Below are 13,385 nucleotides of genomic sequence, written 5' to 3'. Positions count from 1 at the left end.
TGTATTATTACCATCAACTCCACTATCAACTTCTAATAGGGTGAACATTCCACTTGCCATCAACACAAATATATAACCAAATAAACTATTCTCTTTGAATTCTATTCACAGACTAATAAAACCATAGTAAAAATCCTTTCCTTATAGTCCCTCCGCCGATAATATGTAAGAAGCCCTCTGATTGGCTGAGAAGGAAACACGCAATCTAACTGTTTCCGGGAAACTCATAACATTTGCTGAGAGCAACAACATGAAGGAAGTGTCACAACAACAGGAAGGAAGTGTCATTAACTTTGCCCGGAAACGATTTGGTTAATGACTCAATAATCCATGAAAGTGACAAAATTCCTGTTTTTCAAATTCTCACTGACAAAATCCATAAAACATCCAAGAAAACAGACATAAATGTGACAAAGTTCCTGTTTTTTCAAATTCTCACTGACAAAATCCATAAAAACATACAAAATGTGACAAAGTTCCTGTTTTTCAAATTCTCACTGACAAAAACCATAAAAACATGCATAAATTATGTAAAAAAAGTTATAGGTGGCAGCAGGGGTGGGTGACACGAGTCAATAAGGCATCTCTACTTCTTCCAACATAAAAATAGTAAGCCAAAATATGGATTCTTATAGAAAAAAAAATTGAAAAGATACAAAATGTTATTTTTTTCATGAAAATGACTTTGTCAATACGAAACGAACAGAAATTAATCAAAAAAAACTTTTTCCACAAAACAAGTTTTTCAAAAAAAAGTAAAGAGCTCCATTAAGCAAAAAATGGGCAGAAATGAAGTCAAATAAACACCCAAGCGTAAAACTATCACAAATCACTATCAATAAATAAATGAAACTCAAAATGAACAGAAATTAGAAAAGATAGCCGAGTGAAACTCAAAACGAGCGAAAATTAATATTAGTAGGGCTGATAACCCCCATGCCTTCTCAAGACTAGAAAATAATTTGCGCTTTACTGAAAACCAAATATGTTTAAATGTTTCACTTTTTTTACTTAAATAAGTAAAAAACTTTTTTTTACTCACTTTATTTAACCCTTTTTTTTATTTTAAGGAATAAATATCAGTACATTTATATTAAACTGACAATCAACGGTCATTTATTTTCTTTTTTTTCAGTAAAGCCTAAGTTAAATTCTGGTCTTGAGAAGGCATGGGGGTTATCAGCCCTAGTAATGTTAATTTTTGCTCGTTTTGAGCTTGAACCGGAAATTTATTATAATTGTTTTGAGTTTCATTTAGTTGTTGATAGTGATTTGTGGTAGTTTTACGCTTGGAAGATTATTTGACTTTATTTCTGCCCATTTTTGGCTTAATAGAGCTCTTCACTTTTCTTTGAAAACTTATTCTGTGGAAAAATTTTTCAATTATTACAAATATATAACACCGTCATTCAGCCAGGGGGGGCCTGGCGCCCCCCCCCTATGGGTGCCCATGAAGGATGGTCGTATAAACCTCGAGGGGGAGGGGACTCATTCGATCCATTTTGTTGAAGATAGTCCAAAGGTTTAACAACTATGCCTTCGAGTTTGACATAACCCCACAACCTTCGGGGGAAGGGCTGTAAGTCATGCAAATTGCCCGTTGTTAAAATATAAGGTGTATTAAAATATAAGGTATTGGAAAAGGGACCTATTTGATCCTGGTTATCCCAAAAGGCTTATGACATTAAGGTGAAACTTTAAGGGAATGTTGAGATGGATAGCGAGCACAACCAAAACACACTATATGCATGCGGGTTATCAAGAAGGAATACCAGCAGTAACGGCTGAGGGTATTAAGTTAAAACTTTCAGAACATGTTGAAGAGTGATCATGGGGCAACCAGCTCACTCTTCCCTTTTTAGTTGTCCCCTTCCCTCAACACTGATCCAAAACCAGAAAAAGCCATTTTTTTCAAAATAGTCAAGAGGTCTAATAACTATGCCGCCGAGGATGCCATGCCCATCCTATGGACCCGGGGCGAGAATTGTAAATTATGCATTTTTATTATCGTTTATATGCAGGATTTGTAGTTACTAGCAGTTACAGTCGTAGGTATTTGCTGTCGGAAGTAGTCAAAGTTGCAAGTAGTTGCAGTCGTAAGTAGTCGCAGTCACAAGTGGTAGAAGGGGTAGCAGTAATAGCCCCACCGAAGTTCCTTGGGCATTTCCTTCCGTGCAAGGTACAGTTCGGAAAAACGAGTAAAATGATTAATATATAGAGCCCATTTTGCTTTTTATTTAGGCAACAGTATCGCACTGTCTATAAATAGTGATAAGAGCGAGTGTGACATTTATATATCTATTGGCTTGGTATCTGAAGGAAATAAATTAGCTAGCCTAATGATACTTTTTAGACGTGGATATGCCGTGGATAAAGTTTAAAGAGGAGATTAGGATGTTCTTAGAAAGTGTAGAGGAAGGGTCGACTGAATTTGCACTCTTAGATTATTAATTGAAAAGCACATGAATCATCATGCACGCTTTAGTTCTCAGTTTTATTAATCATAGACAGGCATTTGATTCAGCTCATAAAAGCAAATAGAGGGTCCTATTCTTGTATGGTATGCGAGATAAATACATGAAAGTGGTTAGTGCTATGTACGAGAACAAAGTTGTCTGGTCTATTCCGCCCTCCCTCCTAGAAAATTCTCCACCGGACAAAATTCATTCAGGAAATTTCTCTTGGACAATTCCTTCCCCGACAATTCTCGTTGCGTGTAAAATTGAACCACCAAAGCCAAAGTAAGACATGTAAAGAGAATGAAGGAACGATGAGATTCTAGAATATTCTGCGTACAATCCAAAATAGGCTGCTACATATAAAATATTTGATAAAGAACATTCGATAGGATTGATTTTTATATTTATATTTCTTTTATTTCTTCTTTTCGTGCTTGTGGTTCTTGGGGCCAGGTTATCATGGAAGGGCATGATAATGGTTAAAGAAACTAATTCTACTTGCTTGTTTAAAATAAGGAGTTCTGGTCATCTTAAATTTTCTTTGTTCTGACTTGGAATTTGACCCCATGATATTAAACTTAAAAAAAAAACACCCTTTAAACGTATTTCTGACGGTAAAACTTATGATGCACGCCTAGAGGGCAAATTGTCAATTTCAAAGATTGAATTTGTGTCATCTACTTTAAATGTCGACAAAGGACAGTGCTTCCACTTTAGGGATTTCCCCAAAAAGGATATTTTGAGGTTATCTCGGGGTGAACTTTTTCAGTTGGGAATTTCGAGATTTTTGCAAGCCTTCGTTGGTACTACGTTCATACTTACAAATTATTTTATTGACCTTTATCCTATCCAGCCATAGTAACTCAATCCCACAAAAATACGAAAAAAAAAGAATATAAAATCAATGATAAAGGATATTTTACACCACCACTCTAACTATAAACTGAAATATAAAATAGAATATTCCGATATTTCCTGAGAGGAGTTTTCTGGGGGGGAATTTCCCGGGGGGACTTAGCGTAGAACCGAGAATAACTTGTCAGTGGTTAAGATAGAAAATGAGTTTAGCACCTGGTTTGGTATTGAATTAAGAGTTAAGTATGGCACAGACTACGGAAAGGCATACAAAACTGTAACAGACTGTATTTGCAAAACCGTGTTAGATTATGTACAGGATTTGAGTATCCAAGATCAATGTGTTAGGAAAATTAATTAAATAATATGGATGTAAGAGTAAGTTCGAAAATCAAACAGTTCGCGGTAACGAAGCGACCGGGCTCAATAGTAACTGAAACTCTAAAAACCGGAATTTTGATCACCTTAGATACATCAATAGAATCAGATTTTATGCTGATTTCAAATATATAAGTTTCATTAAGTTTAGTTTTACCCATCAAAACCTACGCGCATGAGAAAATTTGCCTTATTTTCGAAAAAAGGGGGATACACCCCTAAAAAGTGATAGAACTTTAATGAAAACCACACCATCGGATTCAGCGTATCAGAATAGCTCATTGCAGAAGTTTCAAGCTCCTATCTGTAAAAATGTGGAATTTTGTATTTTTTGTCAGAAGAAAGATCACAGATGCGTGTTCTTTTTTTTTTTTTTTTTTTTTTTTTTTTCCCAGGGGTGATCGTACCAATCCAGTAGTTCTAGAAAACCGTAAGAGGGCTAAATTGACCGAAAAATAAAAGTTATAGTGCCCTTTTTAAGTGACCAAAAAATTGGGGGCATCTTCGCCCCCTCCCACGCTCAGTTTTTTCCCGAAGTCACCCAATCAAAATTTTGAGATAGCCAGTTCAGCATAGTTAAGCATAGTAAAAAATCTAATAACTAAGTCTTTGAGGATGACTTCATCCCCCACAGTTTCCGGGGGAAGGGCTGCAAGTTATGGGCTTTCCCCTTTGTTTACATGTAGTATTGGTTAATGGGAAGTATAAAGACATTTCAGGAGGGATTTTTTTCTTATGGTGGGGAGTGTCGGAGGAAGGGGTTACGGGGGAGGACCCTTCCATGGAGGATGTTTCCTTGGGGGAAGGGACATTTCTATGAAGGGGCGCCGGATTTCCTAGCATTATTTAAAAAACGATCAGAAATTAAAAAAAAAACTAGTTTTTCAACTGAAAGTAAGGAGCAACATTAAACTTAAAAGAAACAGAAAATTTTACGTATATGAGGGGTTTCGACCCCTAGTCAATACCTCGCCCTTTTCGCTAAAGTTTTTTTAGTACTTTCAAAAGAGCTATCTATCAAAAGATCATTGCTTTTCCTGAGGCCAAAATAATTTCCATGACTTAAAGAACATGAAAACTGGAACTTGGAATGTTACGACGTTAAAAAATGACTATCGTATCGACATTTTGACTGGCAAATTCAGACGATTCGAACTGGATTTATTAGGAGTTTCAGAAACTCACAGCCCAGGGGTAGGAAGTATGAAATTAGGTGATATAGAATTTGTTCACTCAGGCAGGAAGGATGGGGTACATAGACAGGGAGTAGGGCTCAGGATGAATAAGGAAGCTGCCAACTCTTGTTTAGGCTGGGAAGGTATTAATAATAGAATACAAATTGCTCATTTTATGACTAAACAGTTCAAAGTATCAGTTATGGTAGTATATATCCCTGTAGAACCGACTGACGGAGATACTAGTGACTCAGATGAATTTTACTTACAGTTACAGGAAAAAACAGACAGGGTCCCAGGTAGATATATTATGTTTTTACTGGGAGATTTTAACGCCCAACTTGGTAGAAATAGGGATAGATGGTATCCTAGCCTAGGTAAATTTGGTGTAGGAAAAGAAAACAGTAATAGATACAGACTTTTGCAATTTTGTAGGTATAACAATCTAGTTATAACAAATACGATGTTTGGTCATAAAATCGCTCATAAGTTAACATGGTATTCAAGTGACGGTCAGACAGAACACCTTATTGGTTATATTATTGTAAACCGAAGACTGGCAGGATCAATACAATATACTAGGGTATATTGGAGTGCCGTTATTGATGTTTAGAGTAAAGATCACCATCTAGTAGAGTCAAGGGTTAATTTAAAGCTGAAATATCGGAAGGGTAACTACCTCCCGGGAAGTATATGATGCTGGTAGACTCAAGGACAAGAATTTGAGAGACGCTTTCCAGGAGCAGTTGAATACTAAACTTAAGATTTTAAAATTTGATAATGTGGAAGCTGGTTGGAGTAATTTTAGAACAATAATTTGTGAAGTTGCTGAAGGTGTCTTGGGAAAGAAAGCTAGAACTGCAGTTAAGAATATTAGTGAAAAAGCTTTATGTTTGCTAGAAAGGAGAAAGGACTTGTACAAGAATGACCTTAGTGATAGATGATATGAAAACAAAAGGAATGTAAAGAAACTGGAGAAAGCATTTAAATATCAAATAAGGAGGTGTGAAGTGGAGGCCATGGGTAAAATTTCCGAGGATCTGGAAAATGCAGCTAGACGGCATAATAGTAAAATATTGTACTGGCATGTTAACAAATTGAGAGGGAGGAGTCAATGCGGACTTGGCCTAGTTAAAGATAGGAATGGGCCGCAATTAGCGATAAGGAAAAAACTAAAGAGAGATGGGTCGAATATTTTGAGAATTTGCTTAACCGAAATAGAGTTGAAGGAAGAGATATAGAGGAAAATGAAAAAGTTTGATATACATTGGATGTGAAGGAAGATTTGTTTTGTGAGGAAGAATTAGCGACAGTACTAAAAGGACTAAAAATAATAAGGCTCCAGGTGCTGATAGGGTGGTAAATGAGTTTCTTAAATATGGTGGCTCTGAGGTTAGAAATAACTTACTGAAGATTATGAATATGATTTTTGAAAAAGGGGAAGTACCTAACGATTTTAGGAAAACCTAATTAAGCCACTTTATAAGAAAGGTAATAAAAGTGAGTGTGGTAATTATCGAGGGATTATTCTGGTCTCTGTAGGTAGTACATTACTTAGTAATATGATACTTTTTAGACTGAGAGATGCCGTAGACAAAGCTTTAAGACAAGAACAGTGCGGTTTTACAAAAGGTAGAGGATGTGTCGACAAAATTTTCACTCTTAGGTTAATACTTGAGAAGTTCCTGAGTTTTCAAATACCTTTCGGTCCTCAGTTTTATAGATTATGAGCAAGCGTTCGATTCTGTTGACAGAAGAGCTTTAGTATAGGTTTTACCCTTGTATGGTAGACTAGAAAAATACATTAAAGTGATTAGTGCTATGTACAAGAATAATACTGCTGCGATTAACGTAGGAAATGAGGTTAGCAGCTGGTTTTGTATTAAAACAGGAATTAAGCAGGGTTGTGTTCTATCCCCCTTTATATGGATTATTTTGATGGACTTTGTCTTAAGGAGCACAGGAAAGGCAATGGGAGAGCACGGAATCAAATGGGGAGGAAAAATTCTCCTGGACTTAGATTATGCTGATGATTTAAGTATCCTATTTGCGAGTTTGCGAGTTCAGGGTGCTAGAATAGGGTTGAAAATTAATGCTCAGAAGACGAATTCAAAAAGGCTATAAATAAATGAAGGTAGAATCGTGAAGCTTGGTAATGAAAAGAATAATTATGGAGATCGCTTTACTAACCATGGAAGCATTAATAGTAAAAACGATGGCGGCAGTGAAAAATTCAAAAGTGCAATGGCCAAGGCCGGGGGAATTTTTTCAAAGATGAAAAAAAGTTTGAAAGAATAGGAAGATAACTATGCAAACCAAGGTTAGAAGATTGGAAGCTATTGTAATGACAGTGGTCAAATACGGGTCTGAAGCATGGGCACTCCGAAAAGCAGATGAAGATTTGCTAGATGTTTTCCAGAGAAATTGCTTAAGGATTATTCTGGGTACCCGGCGGACTGACCGTATTTCAAACAATAGGCTATACGAAAAATATGGTTCAATACCGCTCTCTAGGGCTATAATGAAAGAAAGGTTGAGGAGGCTAGGGCACGTTGCGCTGATGAAGGATGACAGATTGACGAAGATTGTTCTTTTCAGCCAACCGTCTAGGGCTAAACGGAAAGCAGGTCGTCCTCGTCTGGAGTGGAAGGACGTCATTAAGAAAGATTTAAAGGAAATGGGAACTTGATAGGCGGGTGTAAAAAGGGAGGCTTAGAATAGATTGGGATGGAGGAGGAGCATACGTAACTTTGTTGGCCTCAGGTGGCTTGGTGCTGCGGTGAGTTGTTAGTAGTAGTAGTAGTAGTATCTATTCTAATTAACCGGCCTTTGTGATTCAGGGGCTTGTGATTCGAACAAAAGTCGAACTTTGGCGTAAAGAACGAGGTATCGACTAGGGGGCAAACTCCCTAATATACGTAATAAAAAATTACTAATATAGAAGTTCGTTACGTAAGTTAATTCGTAAGTTACGTCAGAACAAAATTTCGAGAAAGCCATTTAACAAAAAAAGTAAAATTATTATGCAAATTTCATTTTAATTATTCATGTACGGTGAGCCAAAATAAAAACCTGCACTAGTTTAAAAGCGTTCAGAAATTAAATAAAAAAAACAAGTTTTTTTAACTGAAAGTAAGGAGCGACACCAAAACTTAAAACGAACAGAAATTATTCCGTATATGAAATAAACTGTCCCCTCCTCAATACCTCACTCTTTACGCTAAAGTTTGAATCTGTCACACAACTTTATTTTTTTAAACAATAACAAACTTTAGCGTAAAACTTTGAGGAGGAGACAGTCCCTTTCATATACAAAAAATTTCTGTTCCTTTTAAGTTTTAATGTCGCTCCTTACTTTTAGTTAAAAAAAACTTATTTTTTTTAATTTAATTGTTGTCAAGAAGACTTAGGCACTTAGACTAGGAGTAAATGAAGGTGAAGAGGTGATGTTGGGTAACGAAAAGTTTGGACATGGGAATTGCTTTACTTACCTGGCCAGTATTATTAGTTAATATAGTGGATGCAGTAAAAAAAATATGACAAATAGAACAATCCAGACTCAATTAATTAAATCACAGTTGAAAAAAAGTTTGGAAAAATGGGAAGATAAGTCTACGAGCCAAGATTAGAATATTGGAAGCTAAAGTAGTGACAGTGGTCAAATTCGGTTCCAAAATGTGGGTGGTTAAAAATACGTAAGAGGATTTGTTAGACATTTATCAGAGGAATAGTCTGCGGATAGTTTTGGGTAGGGTACCCGTTTGACTGACCGTTTATCAGTCAAATTTGCTCTTTACTTTGAGCAAATATTTTTTTTAAATAATCCATGCTCACTTTTAACGTAAGGAAAACGAGAAAAATAGCGGTCCATTGCACTTCATAATATGTTCCAGAATTAATGTTTTTTTCCAAATATACAGTCTTTGAAACCTTATCATTTAGTAAAAATGTGAGCCTAGTTAATGGCAAAATTGAATAATGTTCTATGCTTCCTGTTTCGCCACATTTGCTCAGGTCAATTTTTTCCCCTGACACTTGAGGTGTTTTCACTTCCTAAAATCTATCAGTTCAAGATTTGATTTTCTTGTTTTAAAACTTTCAAAAGTGGAAATAAATACATCCTCTACATCTGCAAATAGGATAGAAATGGAATCATTCAAGAATAAGAAGGTAGATATACAGTGAAATCTAATTTCCTGAATGAATGAGAGATCATTGAAAAAGAAAATAAGACTTAGTGCTTTTTACAATGATTTTCGCACTATAACTAGATAGGCCAAATCAGTTGTAGCTTGGTCATGGAATTTGCTAAAGAGGAATCCACTCCAGAAATCATTTAATTGTTTTAATCTTTACTTCCAGTATTTAATTGAAACTCCAATTCTCCTATTTGTCATTGAAATGCCTAATAAGCACTGAGAAATTCTTATTCCCTGCGTATTGGATTCACATACTAACGCATAAATACTTAATTGCCTTATGTACGATACCATGCTGACTCTTCGGTATTTTCGCTTTTCTAAATATTTCTTTTATCCAGCTTCAAAAAAAGAACTGACACAAATGTGCTAAGAATTATGATTGAAATTACTCGCATTTCACATAACGTCAAGGCTACTTGTGGGATATTTATCTCTGCATCAGAATTCTGTACCAAATGTCTGCTGAGACTAGAATATAGAGAATTTAAAGAAAATATGTATATTTTTCTCACGATTTCGAAATGTGGTGTGCAAATATAAGCGGTATCAACCCATTCTCTTTTTCTACTGTTATCAGTTTTATCAAGCTACACTAGGAGACCGTGCTTTGCTTGTGAAGGGAATTGTAGACATAAAAACCATATTCAATGTAACCCCCTCCAGAAATGTATACCCCCCATACTCTGAATTACACAAGAACAACTCTAGGAGTCAATTTTCCATTCCAGTTAGTATCCCTGGCAATTTTTAATTAATTTAAGGTATCTTCCGCAATGATGCCAAAAATTGTTTTGATTTTCTGGATATTCTTTGTCAAACAATGCCCAACAGATAAGTTAATAATTTTAACTTTATTTTCCGAATACTTTCAAATTTAAAGTACGGTTGCTATTTAAATGTAGGGAATATGTCACAACATAATGTTTCACAATCTTTGATAATACTTTGACTTATCCTGTACCTTTAGTCAGACAGCGCTATTTCGCTGCCCATGATCTTTATTTTGGCTTTGGCCCGCTGATACCAATGCTATTTATATAAATTGGCGAACCTACAAACAAATCAATTTTTTTTTTAATCACAAATAATATCTCAATAAATCACGTATATTATAAGTTTTGTACAACAAGAGTCAAAATCCATTAAAAATTACGAGCAAATGAATAGTGCGATAACTGGGGCTGTTAAAATAGAGCTTGGTTCAATTATAAGATTGAGCATCCTGTGCTGGCCGTTGGGGCTGGGGGAAGGGGAGGGTGGATATGCACTGCGGCATTAGTGGTGAATCTGACCGAAAAAAAAGCCGAGTGTATTGCGACATTAACACTCGCCCACCCGAAAGCTCGTTTAAGCTATACTACTGTCGTCTGCTGCAGCCCATTGCAGACAATTTTAGTAAAAGGCGAGCATCATTACTTTTATTTATTATTGTTTAATGTGTGTTTATTGTTTATAATTTATTGCGTAATTTTTCTAAATTCACTAAGTAGCGTGTTTTTTAAATAGTTACTTTTTTTCACTACCAATTGAATAGCAACTACTTAAATAGCACCCCCTCTTGCCCCCTCCCCCTAGATGATAATACTTTAGATACGCCCCTGCAGAGAACAAAAAGGGACAATAATCGTGGAAATTTGGCAAACCTTCAGGGGCTTGCGAATAAGCTATGTTTACAGTGGAATGCAGTGAGTACATGAGTCGAAGTATCTGTAGTTATTTTTACAGGTTACATCCGGGAAAATTAATATTAAGCGGAAAAGTTGGTGGCTGCTCAAGGAGATCCTAGATGGCATCTTTATTATTTTAAATTTGCAGTTTTCAAAATCAAAAAGTAACGTGGAACTAAGCACTATTAAGCACAGGTAAGTCGAGTCCGTGAACTTTAAAAAGTTATAAGTCAAACCAACTTTAGACGAAATCTATAGTCTTTTCTTAAGTCCGTGTAAATGTCTCATCATCCGATAAAAATGTCTGAGAGACTGCAAATTGAAATATATAAAGTAGAATAGTCTTAAGATCAGTGGTGTTCTAGGCAGGGGAGGGCAGCTACCCCTTCCCCAGTTGTTCTGACGGTAAATATATACCAAATCATATTATTGAGTTAGGAATAAAGTGAATGCACCATTGGATGCTTTTTTTATGCTGATTACGAACATAGCCTTATAATCATTTCTATTGGAAATGAATTTTAGCCCCCCCCCCCTATATATGCCAATTCAGGGTATATATTTCTACATTAGGGGGGTGGGGGTAAATTTTAAACTTACCTCCCATTTACATCAGAAACAAAATTTGCCCCCCCCTCTAATGTAGAAATATATATCCTGAACTGGCATATATAGGGGGGCTGAAATTCATTTCCGATAGAAATGGTTATTATATTTGTAATCAGCATAAAAAAGGCATCAAATGGTGTATTCACTTTATTCCTTACTCAATAATATGATTTGGTATATATTTACAGCTCTCACATCTGATAATATTTTCCTTTTATTTTATATACCTTGATGTACCTTGTCCCCCCAGCTTATGAGCAGGGCAAAATAAATGGTAATTGGAATGATTGGGCCCTGGCTTTTAAAGGGCCCTGTGCTGCCATCAAAATGAACACTTGATTTTTGAAAATTTGAAATGTTCTTAACAATTCCAGTAAGCATTGCTTCTGAAAAAAGATCATTTTACAGATTAAAACCAATAAAAAAAAACCCATCTGATCAGGATCAACAATAAATCAGGATAGACTAAATAGTGTAGGAATTATGTTGATTGAAAGTTAAGATGCAAGGAAAATAGATTTTCAAATCATTTTAGAAGAATTTATAAAACAAAAATTTAGAAATGTTTAAATTCAGGTGCCCATATTTAGTGATGTGAATCTCAAAAGGAATTTTCAGCAGTTTTTTAATATTTAGGGGATGCAAATGTAAATTAACATAAGCACAAAATGAGTACAAAAAAGAACAAAAACACAAGCTCAAACTGAATAAATTGGACCATCAAATGAGACAAGATCAAGAAAACAACCTGAGAAATGCAAATATACAGGTGATAATGAACAGCCTACACCAATCCAAGCAGCTGAGGCAAAAGGCACTGAAAAAATGTCTGAAGCAATGATAAACAAAAGTAAATATCAAAGAAATATACAGTTAGAATATTAGCCAAACTGGTAATTAGAATAAGTTGAAAACAAAATTGAAGATCATAGAAATATATAGTTAAAAGATAATTGGCAGTAAGAATCACAATAACTCAAAAACAAAAGTGAATAAAAAAAAAAAAATGGGTTTACAAGACATGCAACAATGAGGATCAGAACAAATCATCATTAAAATGAAGAACAGAAAAATTGGTGGTTAATATATATATAAAAATAAGAACAAAGAAATATGCACTCAGAAGATAATCAGCACCAAGAATTACAAGCAACATTAGGAAGCAGAATGTGTCAAAAATGAAAATGAAGAACAAAGAATTGTAGGGTTAGCAGACAAGCTAAAGCAAGTATCAGAAAGTGTTAAAAATGACAATGAAGAACAAAGAACTGTGCTGTTAGAAGACACTGAGAATCAGAACAAATCAAAAATGTAAGTGCAGAACAAAAAAAATTATGTTATAAGAAAAACACCCTTGCAATCTTTGATGCCACCAAACTGTGGTGTAAAATCCTGAAAAGATGCTGTAAACTATGCAAATTTTATTTACAAGTCATTAGACCCTTCAACCCTGTATGTATTCACTATGGAGTCCTCCATTATCCTGCAGGAAAAGTAGCCAACAGCCAACCTCTATAAATAAATACAAAACTGAAACTCTTGTTTTGTATTAGCTTCATTAAACATAAGCAATGATCAAACAATGAATAGTTGTAATATTTTCAAAAGAGCTGGACAAATTTATCACTTATGCATTTATCAATTTATTAGTATACACATCTTGGACCCCTGAATGAGGTTTTGAACTATATCCATATAGTCAAATTTACTTTTAGACCCCAATGGAGATGTTAAAGAATGCCTTTCATATCTTTTAAATTATTAGATCAGTTGTAATGCAACAGATATCTTAGAAGGAATATTGCAAGACACAAACAGCTATGGTAAGGATTACTTAAAAATTTAATACATAGAGGGGCCTGGCAAACAAAAATCCAATCAGGCCCTGCACCTAGTCAATCTGACCCTGGTTTTGATGCCTTAAAACTGCTAGTCTACTGCTTGAGCTATATGCATGTAGCCTATAGGTTACATTGTGTCATAACTTAAGTAGGGAGAAAAGGAACACTTGTAAATTTGTAGTTTTAAACATAATTTATC

The 13,385-nt window shown here is 35.2% G+C and overlaps 1 protein-coding gene across 1 annotated transcript in view; it reads left to right on the top strand.

The window, feature by feature from the left end:
- The first annotated feature begins 10,846 nt into the window (after positions 1-10,846).
- LOC148956357 (peroxisomal ATPase PEX1-like) overlaps positions 10,847-13,385 on the top strand; it is an 84,965-nt gene continuing 82,426 nt past the window's right edge. Inside the window, exon 1 of the mRNA XM_089095025.1 lies at positions 10,847-10,931. The gene's annotated coding sequence lies outside the window, so the exon portion shown is untranslated. The remainder of the gene's footprint in view (positions 10,932-13,385) is intronic.

The sequence above is a fragment of the Artemia sp. Qi Xiang Cuo genome, chromosome 1 (genome assembly GCF_049724085.1).
Source record: "Artemia sp. Qi Xiang Cuo chromosome 1, ASM4972408v1, whole genome shotgun sequence".
NCBI classification, from domain to species: Eukaryota; Metazoa; Arthropoda; class Branchiopoda; order Anostraca; family Artemiidae; genus Artemia; species Artemia sp. Qi Xiang Cuo.
This window is presented reverse-complemented; position numbering and strand designations above follow the sequence as displayed.